At 44.6% G+C, this 12,360-nt stretch overlaps 1 protein-coding gene across 5 annotated transcripts in view; it reads right to left on the reverse strand.

Annotated features, from left to right (window-relative positions):
• Positions 1-12,360, reverse strand: part of CHST11 (carbohydrate sulfotransferase 11) — a 270,907-nt gene that overhangs the window by 6,021 nt on the left and 252,526 nt on the right. The window lies entirely within an intron of this gene.

Raw genomic sequence — 12,360 nt, forward strand, 5'->3', positions numbered from 1 at the left:
CCAGAGCTGTCCACTTTCTACTCTACTCTGATGCCTAGTCCTCCCATCTTCCTGACCAAAGGAGGAAGAAAGCTTTCAGGTCCGGCTTTTGATTGATCTATTTTAAAGCAAGGGGAGCAAATGTTTCTACAAGCCTGTTAAGGTGGACATCTGTCACTCTTGGCTTCCTCTGGTACCTGCTATCCCTCACTCTCAGGTCCTTTTTCCCTGAAGTTGCTGAGCTAAGAGGATGGCAGCCTGGAGCTGGAGGGCAAGAGAGGAGGGTCCCCATGAGGGGAGGGCTGGCCGGGCAATGAAGGGTACAGAGGAAGAATGAGCAGAGATGGGGGGATATATTCCCAATGGCATCATCTGAACACCTAGGCCCATATGTTGCTGAAGCTTGACCCCAGCCCCTGGACTTTTATTCTGTTAGTTAGGATACTTGCTTTGGTGCATTTACACAGTATGAGTCCAGACTCTGTTGCTTGCAACCAAACGAAATATGCGGGTATTTGCACTGATGTCCTTTGAGCTTTTCTTCTCTGCGCTATATGTCCACTGATCTAACTATTAAAATATGTATCAACATCACACAATGTACAAGGCACTGTGTTTGGGAGACACACCCTTTTTCTAAAGAGCTCACAGTCCAGGAGGCACCAAGGCAGAAAGCTGGCAACCTCAATAGAGGCCAAAGGGAAATGGTTGGGAAGACATGTCTTCCCCTTAAATTCTAGGAACAAAAGTTTCTCCCAAAGGCCACTCACTCTCAGTATGAACCAGTCCTCACAGTCCACCCAGGGCAGGGAACACGAGACCACTCTGCCTTAGTCTGCTGCCATCCTGGTCTCCAACACCCACCCATTGTTACTTTAATGTCATGCCTCCATTTACCACTTCTGAACATGCAACGTGGATCTTCTTTTTTAAATATAAAGGGAATTAATATTAATTGTGGTTAAAGTTACAGAGAAACTGGGGGCACCAAGGCTATGGAGTGGCTTCTCAGGGGCTGCAGGTGACATGGTGTCCTGGCTGTCTTCCCGCCCTGAGAACGGGGTTTCCATTCATACACCAGATTTTTAGGGTCCTCCGCAGTCCAGCACTAGCCTACTTCCCCAGTCTCATTCCCATTTCTCCCGCCTCCATAACTGAAAGGAGCTCCTGAGAAACCAATTACTAACTCTATTCCCTCTGCCCCAAGCATTCCTCAGGCTGGGCCCATCTGGAAGTCTCACTACTCTCTCTCTGCTGGTTCAACCTCCACAGTCCTTCAAGGCTGATGCACTCCCATGCTCTTTCCTGCCGCTTGAGTAGAAGAACCGTTCCCTTCCCCTAACACCCACAGCACCAAGTGTCCTTTACTTTATGCTTGGTTTTCTCAAGTCTTTCTGCACCACTCACTTTGCAGGGACTCAGCATCCCCAAGGCACAGTGTCCCATAGACATGGTCTCCCCCAGGCCAGACAGGGGTGGCCTTGCTTCAGAATGCAGGGGTAACAGTGAAATCCCACCGACCACCTGGGGCAGCCAAGGCAGTGGAGCCAAGGGCTTGGGTATGACCCAAGAAGCTGGCCCCATGCATACAACTCTGAACCACAATCTGTACCACTAATCCTTAAACATGCATGGGCAACAGAACTGGTTGCATAGACCCAGAAACAGTTAGCATAATACTGCGTGGTGGTAGCACAATATTGTAAGTACTCTGAACAAAGATGAGTGTGAGTATGGTTGAAAGAGGAAGGCTAGAGGCATGTATGACACCAGAAGGAAAGATAGAAGATAAAGACTTACGAAACCTAGAGTGGTCAATGATGGTGATTAAATGTACTAATGTAAGAATGGTTTTACTTGAGTGAGAACAAATGAATGTCAACATTGCAAGGGGTTGAAAATTGGATGGTATGGGGAAAAATGCAATCAATGCAAACTAAAGTCTATTGTTAACAATAACATTGTAAGATGCTTCCATTAATTGTAACAAAGGCAATATACCAAAGTTAAATGTCTATAAGAGGGGGATATAAGGGAGTGATATGGGATTTTTGTTGTTGTGTGACATTTTCACTGTGTTCTATTTTATTTTTATTTTCCTTCTATCTTTTTTTTTTTCCGCCTCTTCCTCTTTCTATGTGGAAGAAATGGAAATATCCTCATATAGATTGTGGTGGTGAATGTATAACTACATGATTATACCGGGAATCACTGTTTACTTAGGATGGATTGTATGGTGTGTGAGTAAAACTGTTCAAAAAATAAACAGAAGGATAGAAGTGCTGGAGAAAATGTGGAGAGACAGATATACCTAAACACTGTTGCTGGGGAAGTAGAATGGTGCAGCCCATCTGGAGGGCAGTGTGGTGGTTCCACAGGAAGCTAACTATGGGGTTGCCAAATGGTCCTGCAACCCTGTTATTGGGTATATACCTGGAAGAACTGAGAGCAGGGAAATGAATGGACATTTGCACAGGAGTGTTTATGGTAGTACTATTCATGATTTTCAACGGATGGAAGTGGCTTAAGGGTACGATGACTACAAACGGAATGGTGAACTGTGGTATATACATACAATGGAATGCAGCTCCAAGAAAAAAATGAAGCTGTGAGGTATGCAACTAGGTAAACAGACACTGAGGATGGTATGTTCAGTGAAATAAGCCAGGATCAAAAAGACAAACATTACAATGCCTCACTAATATGGACTAACTATAACATGCAAACTCTGAGAATTGAATCTGAGAGCATAGGTTATTAGGGGAAGACTTATGGTAAAGGTTTCTAGATTGTAAACTCTTACAGCAGTTGCATCCATTCATGAGCTGTAATGGGTATTTCTAAATTCTGAGATGCTGAGCTGTTTGTGTATAACCTAGTCGGTCCCTGTAACCTCGAGTATCCATTTGACATCTGAGACTCAGAGCCAGAGTTTGGCAGTTACGAATGTCAGCATTACCCCATACAGAAAATGTTAGAGGCTGACAAAGAGATCAGACTTCAATTAGAGATATGTACGAAATGGACTTGGTTAGGACTAAGGTAAAGCAGACTAAAAGGTAAAGGATGATATTGACTGTGTTTTAAAACTTCAACTTCTATGTGAGACCAAAGGAAGAGTTCTTAATTTGGTGCAAAATCTGTATTTTCTGTAGCACACTATATAATTTAACTTGTATGGTCAGTTTATTCAAACACCATAATTACATGGAACCTTGAATAGGGGGTAAAATCCAGTTGGTTTGTACAGGTTAGTGTGAAGTCCTGATACATCACAGAGTAATCTGGGCAGAGAATAAAAAGTATTTGCAAAGCCCCCTTCAGGGACTGGGAAAAAATGTGATAATATTAAACGTCCCCACCTGGGGAATTCTTGATATTGTTGCAAGCATTGGGGACTACCAGTTTAGTAGGCTGAGCCCTTGATCTTGAGGCTTGCCCTTATGAAGCTTGTTACTGCAAAGGAGAGGCTAAGCCTATTTATAATAGTGCCTATGAGTCACCCCCAGAGAGCCTCTTTTGTGGCTCAGATGTGGCCTACCTCTCTGAGCCAACACTACAGGTAAACTCACTGTCCTCCCCCTACGGGGGACATGACTCCCAGAGGGGTAAATCTCCGTGGCACCATGGGACATGACTCGCAGGGATGAGCCTGGACCTGGCAATATAGGATTGAAAAAGCCTTCTGGACCAAAAGGGGGAAGAGAAATGAAACAAAATAAAGTTTCAGTGACTGAGAGATTTCAAATGGAGACGAGAGGTCATTCTGGATGTTATCCTTATGCATTATAGAGATATATCCCTTTTCTGTTTTTAGCGTATTGGTAGCTAGAAGGAAACATGTGCACCTGCTGAACTGCAGTCCGGTGTCTTTGATTCTTGAAGACAATTGTATAACTATATAGCTTACAAGGTGTGACCATGTGATTGTGAAAACCCTGTGGCTCACACTCCCTTCATCCAGTGTTAAGGACAGATGAGTAGAAAAATGGGGACAAAAAGTAAGTGAAAAATGGGGGGGGGGGGGAGGATGGGTATGAGATGTTTTGGGTGTTCTTTTTTTACTTTTATTTTTGTTTTTATTCTTATTTTTATTTTTTTCGAGTAATGGAAATGTTCAAAAATTGTGGTGATGAATACACAACTATATGATGATACTGTGATCAAGTGATTGTACAGTTCAGATGATTGTATGGTATGTGAATATATGTAAAAAAATTGCATCGAAAACAAAACAAAACAAAACATGCATGGGGCAACTAGCATGGGCCTAAATTAGGAAGACTGATGAGTTTACTGAGGACCTAAGGGACATCCCGGTGGGCACTGGAGAGAAGTCACTGCACCCTGCGTCGGTCTTGGTGCCTGCCTCCATTCCTATGGGATGACGGGCCTCGGGGGACAGTGATGGTGGTGATGGTGACAACAGCAGACAGTATGATTGGGGAGCTGCTCTGTACCAGGCACCTTTGTAGGTTATTTATAAATATTATCTCTAATCTTCCTAGCAATACTCGGAGCTAGATGTTATCCTCACTGAAGCATTCACAAATCCCTCATTGTGTGCTAGGTACTGTTCTAAGTGCTTTCCCTTGATTAACTTATATAATACTCTCAATAACCCAAGAGGTAGGTATTAATTCAATGCCTGTTTCATGGCTGGGGATCTGTCAGGGGCACCAGCACCTGAATAATAATATTGAGAACAAGTGCAGACACTTGTTTCACAACACTTTGTAAAGCTGTGTTGGTCTCAGCACCCCTATTCTGACAATGGGGAAACTGAGGGTGAGGGAGGGCAAGAGAACTGGGTAAGTACATCAGTGAGAAGCAGAACAGGGTATCGAACTAGGCCTTGTGACTCCAGATCCCATACTTTTTTACACTACACTGGCATAATGTGTGCATCCTGTCGAAGATAAGTACCATGAAGCAGGGACCTTGTCTTTCTACAGCCTGCAGGAGTGCCAGCCACAGAGTTGGTGTTCAATGAATACCTGTTGTGTGAATGAATGAATGAGTTAATGCTCTCTTCAGAACGACCTGTAGCCAAACAAACTTTCTAATTGTTCACTGATGCCAGAAAATTCTTTAATAGCAGCCAAGCCTTCAAATCAATAACATTGAACAAGCTAATATTAAAGTATTTATGTCTGAGAGAAGATAATGTTATCTAACAGCATATTTTCACATAGGAAAAAAAAAGGAGAGGCTATTGGGGCACTGGCGAGTGGAAAGAAAATGAGGTTTGGAATCAGAAGACCCGGGCTTGATCATGGGCAAGGCCCTTAAACTTTTGAACCTCTTCTGTGTAAAATGAGGACAGCTCGGCCTACCCCACAGGGTCATTGACTACATTAAATATAAGGTTCAGCCATTTAGTAAAGACGACAACGTCTAGTACAGGATTTGGGTAAAATATGGCACACAGAAGGTGGCCAATGCATTTTTTTTTCAAGAAGAAAAAGAAATCCGAGAAACAAGGCCAGGAATCTCAAAGACAAATTTCATCAGCTCTATTATTTTGCCGCAGGCTGGCCCTAGGTCATTGAATTCAACTAACATTGATTTTGAATAGGAAAACTCGGACCTTTGCATTTTCTGACTTCTTAGCAGATGTATTCATTCCTTTAGGAATATTCACAGGCCTCATGGGCTTTGAAATAATGCCACTTAAAAACAAACCAAAAGAAAAAAAATAATAAAGAAATAAAGGAAAAGAAATGAAAAAAGATACTGGCCTAAAGGAAATGGAAGGGCTAGGAAGGAAAAAGGACCCGCTGTTTTGCCTATTTGAATTGCTAAGGACAATTCTGAAGGCAATAAATTACTAGTATGAATAGAGGAACCTCTCCTATTTTTTGATGTTCTTTTTAGTTGGAGACAGTTTTGTGGCCTGCAGAATCACCAGGGAGAGAGCATGTCTGTTAATATTGTATTTGGGACCACAAAGCCAGGAGAAAATGGAAACGACACCCCAGTGTCATTTTACATCCCATTGCAGAGGCAGAAAATAGCTCAGCGAGGCTTTGAAATGTGCTGTCTGAGGTTTCTTTCCCTTCCATTTCCTTCTTCTCCATGGCAGTTTAGGAGGCCAAGGGTGCACCTGCACAGGTAGGCACACACAATTTCCCACAGGGAGACTTTCAGGAGAATGTGCATAAAGCTTAGATGTGTCCAGGCTCCTTCAAAGGGAAGAAATTCTCCTGGGCCTCTAATCTTGAATTAAAAAGTATGTGTGTGTGTGTGTGTGTGTGTGTGTGTGTATATATATATATATATATATATATATATATATACACACACACATAATATATGTATTTAAAATTTGATTTTAACTTTTCATTTTAAGGTAATTCCAGACTAGTGCTGATTTAAAGTACTTAAAACATAATGTTACTTAAATGTGCACAAATATAAAACTAGGTACACAACCACACAACCCAAACACATGGAAACATTCCAAGTAACAACATTAATTAAACGATGGATGATATTGTTTTACTAGGAACAGAAGCCCAGGTTGAAAGGCGGGTGGTGCCCGCTGACTGCCCCGGGGCGGGCTCTTTGGAGTATGCCATTTCTCCTCTCCCTGTGCTGCACAAGGACTCAATTTTCCCACTACTTTTCTCATTTTTAGTTACTGTAAAACTCCACCTGGGGACATCATTTGACCTTGACTTGGTGTAATCTCATCATGTGTATATTCCCTGTCTCTGCCTATTTCTCATTAGCCCAAGAAAATTACATGGGGCTACAATGTACCCCAAGACTGTAAGTGAACACATGTGCCATGATTTCACATGGCAGGAGTAGGTTATCAAGGGTGGGCCTGATACATCAGAATGTGCTATAATTAACCTTTTCAAAAAATATTACCACCAAAATAAAAACACAAAATTAATAAGATTCTCATATGGAACTCCAGACCCCTAGGAATGTATCTGTGGACTCTTTGGGCCTTGGTTTAAGAAACCTGGGTTACGGGGAGCTCTGGACAGGTCAGAAGGAAGAGAGGAATTCTTCACCTTCATGCCAAGATGGTGCACGAGCGATTTCTGATGCTGTTCCAGAAATTTCCATGCTTGTTCATAGGACCAACAGCATGTTAGAAAAAACAATCAGCAAAAGAGCAATTTCAAACCTTAAACAAATGCAAAGCTGGTCTTGTCACTCCCACACTCCCCACTGTCTACAGGACAGTGTTCCTGGTCCCGAGCAGACTCACAGGAGCTGCCTTCTTAATTTTCTAACTCTTCAGTAACTAACATGTCCCCCAAACATCAGTTTGGGGAGCTACCTGAGGGACCCATTGCCATGGGGACATCAGGAAAATGAGGGAGTGAAAAGGACTCATTAACGAAGAAAAAATTGCTGCCTCATCACTGAAAGAACGTCTGTCTTTTCCAACAAAGTGCTATCAGTTTTATAAAGCAGGTGGCGATCTGAAAATTATCTGAGCTGTGAAATCAAGCTCTTTTCCTCTTTATTCCCTTTTCTCTTTCCCCTTGTTTATTTGTCTCTGAAAACAGGATTTGAAGAAACCATAACAAAGGACATGTTCACAGAATAAAAGTGAAATGGGGAAAAAAATATATTAACTATGAGGGCTATGGTAAGCATCTCATTTAGCCGTGGGCTTCCTAGCAGCAGGGACAAAAGGGGAACTGTTAGTAAATCTAGCTTTGTTATCAGAGGAGCATTCCAAGTCCTTGGGGTAGAAGATGTCCAAGATTTTAAGGGGCTCACTAGAAATCTCAGTTAAGGAGGGCTATTCTTAGATGCAGTTTGCCCATGCTGGAACGTTTAGAAGGTCTCCCGTTCTTCAGCTGTCTTGGGCAAGTGATGATTCACTCCCACCTAATGTCTATAGTGCATTTACTTCAGCACTGTGATGGCTCATTTTACATGCCAGCTGGACTAGGCGGTATCTGGTTGTTTGGTCAAACTGTCTTAGTTGTCACTGTGGAGCTATTTTGTAGATGGAATTAGCACCTATAATCACTTGATTTTAAGTAAAGGAGATTACCCTCGGCAATATGAGTGGGCCTCATCAAATCAGTCGGTGGCCTTAAGAGCAAAGAACCAAGGGCTCCAGAATCAGGAGGAATTCTGCCTCAAGACTACATCCTCATTCCTCCCTGGCTTCTCCTACAGACTTGGACTAAAGACTTAGAATTTTCTGCCTCTGACCTGCCTTATGGAATCTGGACTTGCCAGTTCCCACAATTGTGTGAGCCAATTCCTTATAACAAATTTCTCTCTTCCCACACTACACACACACACACCACACACACACAGTTGGTTGTGTTTCTCTGGGAAACTCTGATGATACTTACACAATACTTAGATTTAAAGAACCCATTGGGACATTTCTAGAGACTTTTCCAGAGACCCCAGAGCCTACTAAAGACAGTTCATATTTAGCAGACCAGCCCCTCCTTCCACCCACATGTCATCCTCTCCTGGACTGGCTACCCCCACCAGGTATTAAAAATATTTTATGCCAGTGGTTCTCAACTTCAATTTGAAATCACCTGGAAAGCTTGTTAAAATATAGTTTACTGGGTTCCACCCCTAGAATTTCTGATTCAGTTGGTCAGGGATGGGACCTGAGATCTGCATTTCTAGCGAGCTCCCAGGTAGCACTGATGCTACTGGTTCAAAGACCACACTTTGAAAATGGCTTTATGCTACAAAGAAATGACTGTAATCTAACATCTTTTACCAATTCGTAGCTATTCTTAATTATGCAACATAGAACCCAGATCCACCATCTGTTACCAAGGGATGCCTAGCTCTACCAGTCCCAGCCTCCGACCCCCTTCATTTCCCTTTGATCTCCCCAAAGCATAAATTAGGTCAGAGGAGGGCTGATTCCAGGAAAACGTGAACATGGTACAGGCTCTGGGCTGTGGCCTGTGTTCTCCTTTAGATGTCTATTTTTAATTTGGGCATTTTCAAAAGGCAACTATAATTAAAGTACCAAATTTGGGAAAAAGTCTTTAAAACTTCAGTAGGTTTTGTCTTAAAAGGAAGAAAGGTTGGTTTCTCTTAAATTAAAATATCTTTCTGTGGTGTTTGTAATTTTACTGAATGAAGGGCCACCGTGCCACTTTACCATCCCTGGTGGGGGAGATGCAGGGAAATGGAAACCCGGATAAGAAAGGTAAAATCTGAAGTACCAATGACTGGGTGTTGTCAGGACCCAGTTCCAATTCCAAATCTGCCTTTAACAAGCATGACTTGGACCCGAGCCTCAGTTTTTCCACTTCAAAATCCTAGTATAAGGCCCCTTCCAACACCTCAGTCACCTGGCCATCTTCCTGTTGATTTTAGAATTGGGTAGGAAGAAGAGAATCATACTTCATATGATTCTATCACATTTCCTTCTGGGAGAGCTCCCTGATGTTGCCAGGGATGTTTTCTTTTTAAGAAAAGCCAGAAAACCAAAGTTTATGTGAAATCTCCCTATTCTTAAATGTTAGCTACCATTAAAAAATATATTTTTAAAGGCATGAGCCAAACCCTACTTGTTTGGGCTGGGTTTTGCCCGTGGGCCATGAGTTGGCGCCCTAACCCAGGTGTCTGAGGTAAGCGAGGTGCCCTCCTGGAGCTGGCTGTCCTGGGGACCCTCTGCCTCCAGCCCAGCTGCTCTGCTCCTGCTCAGTTAACAGAACCTGTAGGTAACTGCCAAGGAAAAACCGGGTGGAACCGGTCAGATGGTGGGAGTCCCTGAGTGCAATTAGGAAAGCTCACAATTAGTGGTGGCTATTAAGAGAAACCACTGGAACCTCAGCACTCCCATCCCCTTGCCTGCTTTGCTTTTCTTCACTGATGGAAGAGGGCAGCTATTTTTCCCCCTTTTGTTCACTATTTTATTTCCAATGCCTAGAATACTCCCTGGCACATAACAGATGTTCCAGAGATTTGTCCAACAAATGAATGAATGAATGAATGAATGACTTGGTGGTGGTAGATTTTATACATCACAAAATGGCTGATGAGGCTGCATGGGCTTCCTGGAGCCTAAACCCGCACTCCCAGAATGTTACTCTCCCTCCCCCGGCCCCCCACTTTCCTTATGGGGGTTTCTCAGTACAGATCCTGCAACCCCAACAGGAGGGCTCAGCAGCAGCCTGGGAGCCTGGAGGCAAAGTCGGGCGCTCGCAGCCTCCGGGAGGAACGGGCTCCGGGGGGCTCCAGCAGCCTTTGATGAAGGGAGGAAACTGGCACTTTCCACCCGCCTGGCGAGGCCAGGAAGCGGGAGGCGGGCGCCAAGAGCTGCCGGGGAGGGTTTGGCGAGGGGCAGCGCACGGCCGCCGCCGGGGCTCCCTTTCAGCCGGGCCAGGTGCGGCCGGAGGGGCCTTATTTACATCCCAGACCAGCTGTTGGGGCTTCCGGACGCCTGGGCAGGGTGAGGGAGGGGCGCGGGAACAGGAACGGGGCCGCTGCCAAGCCAGACCAGCTTCGGATGAATGGGGTGGCCCGGAACAGGGACAATGGTGGGGAAGGGACGCGGCTCCTCCACTGCTTGGGAGGCGTGGATTTCCTTGGAAATTAGAAATCCGAGGGGCGGGCAGGCTGTGCACCTGCTGACGGATGCTTTGGGGCCCTCGGAAGTCACTGCTGGCTGGAGAGACGGGGGAGGAGGGCTCAGCTGCGCAGCCTCAAATGGCCCATCCGCTCTCCCAGCCAAGGAGGCTGCAGCCGCCCCATTGAGCCTGGCCTCCCAGAAGGCGCCGCTCTTGGGAAGGCAGGGTTATGTAACCCCGTTCTCCTTCCGGCCTTTCCCTGCTGGGACCAACTGGCTCCGCCCACTTAATAGTATACCTGCTTCTCTTCTCGGATTTGCCAGGACGTTCGGCTACCCAGTAATCTTGGGCAGATCACTTGACCCCTTTGGCACAGTTTTCCCATCTGTAAGATGGGGACAGTACTAGTGTCTACCTCCCAGGGTTGGTCTGAGGATTATATGACAGCCTCCAAAGAAACCATTTAGCATAGGACCTGGCACATCATAGACATCAGCAAAGAGTAATTTTCTTTGTCGTTATAAGCATTACAGGGACTATTTAATAACATAAATGACTGGCAGTATAGGGAACATACTGCTCTGCTTTCCTCTGCTGAACAGCATTTCTGAATCTTTAGTGTGCATAACAAAGAATTGCAGTGAGTGTTTGGTGAAATGTAGATACCCAGAGAACTTCTGACAGTGGGTCTTGTCCGCCAGGGTACCTGCACTTGACCACCGTCCCCTGGATTCTGCCAGGTCTGAGGCTGGTGGTCTCTGTGCCCCACTTTGAGAACTGCTGATGGAGCATAGCTTTTACATGTGTGGGTTCAGCAGTTAACACTGATCACATCTGCCATCTTACAAAAAGTTTGGCTCACAGGCATTGGAGACCGATAGAAGCAATTGGAGGCAACTTGGATTGGCAGCTGTTAAGCAAACTGGAGGACTAGAAAGCAAGTTTCTGGGCTATATCAAGATTAGCTATTATTGTGTATTAGCAGACTGTACAGTAAGAATACAGAATTTCAGAGTAATTGAATTATAGATTGAGAGATGCTCCTCCCCTCCAAAAAAAAAAAAAAATCAAGTAGCATGTTTCAACAATATCCCATTTCCCCATTCTACACATGCTGCATGTCAGCCACTCTCTTGGGCCTGGAGGAATCCCAGCTTGATTCATTTCTGCATGCTGTATGTTTCCTGGGGAGATGGAAGCTGGTCTTTCACAGAGAAGCTGAGCCAGCTCTCTAGCTGGGGCACCAAAGCCCTCTTCCCACCCCTGCCCTGGAGACATTTACCCAATTTCCCTGCAACTACCACCAACAAACCTGGGGCCCAAGAGGATACATTTCCATTGCCCTCACCAAGGATCCCCTGCTAAAAGCTGGTCCACCCCAATCAGTTATATCACCATGGATGAATCATATGAGTTCAACTCACTTCCTTAATCCATGGCTGCAGAGACAGTGCCTAAATATCTTTGTATCCCACATGCCAGGCACTAGGTGCCCAGTACTTGCAGGATTTAGGAAGGGTGAGTAGCTTTGTGCCAACACATTAATAAGAACTCTCAGTGCTAAGATTTCATGTCTGCTCATCACTTCACTGTCTTTTCCCTCTTTCAAGAAGGATGGCCCATTGTGCCATCAAAGCAACAGGGACAAGCACATCTAAATTCATCAACCTGGGTTGCTTCTCAGGCCGTGACCAAAGACATATAGATACACATAGTAGAGTCATACACAGACAGAGCCAGGGACTTCATCCTGGAACCCAGAAATGAGTAAGACACCCTCAAGCTAATGGCCATCAGGGATGTAAATGCCTTCTATTTGAAGAAATTTACAATGATTTCACATCTT

This window comes from Choloepus didactylus, chromosome 8 (genome assembly GCF_015220235.1).
Source record: "Choloepus didactylus isolate mChoDid1 chromosome 8, mChoDid1.pri, whole genome shotgun sequence".
Taxonomy (NCBI): domain Eukaryota; kingdom Metazoa; phylum Chordata; class Mammalia; order Pilosa; family Megalonychidae; genus Choloepus; species Choloepus didactylus.